The 281-nt window shown below is 13.5% G+C and overlaps 1 protein-coding gene and 1 long non-coding RNA gene across 2 annotated transcripts in view; one reads left to right on the forward strand and one right to left on the reverse strand.

Annotated features, from left to right (window-relative positions):
- Positions 1–281, forward strand: part of LOC102673708 — a 2,598-nt gene that overhangs the window by 918 nt on the left and 1,399 nt on the right. The window lies entirely within an intron of this gene.
- Positions 1–281, reverse strand: part of LOC116186749 — a 12,202-nt gene that overhangs the window by 840 nt on the left and 11,081 nt on the right. The gene's annotated exons all lie outside the window — the stretch shown is intronic.

The following is a 281-nucleotide window of genomic DNA, read 5'->3' on the forward strand; positions in this document are numbered from 1 at the left end:
TGTGAAGATCAATAATAAAAATTAGAATATTATAATTTTTATATAACATTTCTATCAATTTTTTTTTAGAAATTTCTGAAAGATATTTGTTTCTAAATAATTAAGTAATAACAGAAGATAGTGGAATATTATTATTAATTTCAATCAAGCGATCGTCTTTGTTGAATTGAATATTATATGATTATACATATATATATATATAATAACATTATAAATATATATACAAAGATAATATAAAAATAAAATAAAATAAAATAATATAAAAATTGTATTAATATTTA

Source organism: Apis dorsata, unplaced genomic scaffold (assembly GCF_000469605.1).
Source record: "Apis dorsata unplaced genomic scaffold, Apis dorsata 1.3 scaffold_52, whole genome shotgun sequence".
In the NCBI taxonomy this organism is placed as follows: domain Eukaryota; kingdom Metazoa; phylum Arthropoda; class Insecta; order Hymenoptera; family Apidae; genus Apis; species Apis dorsata.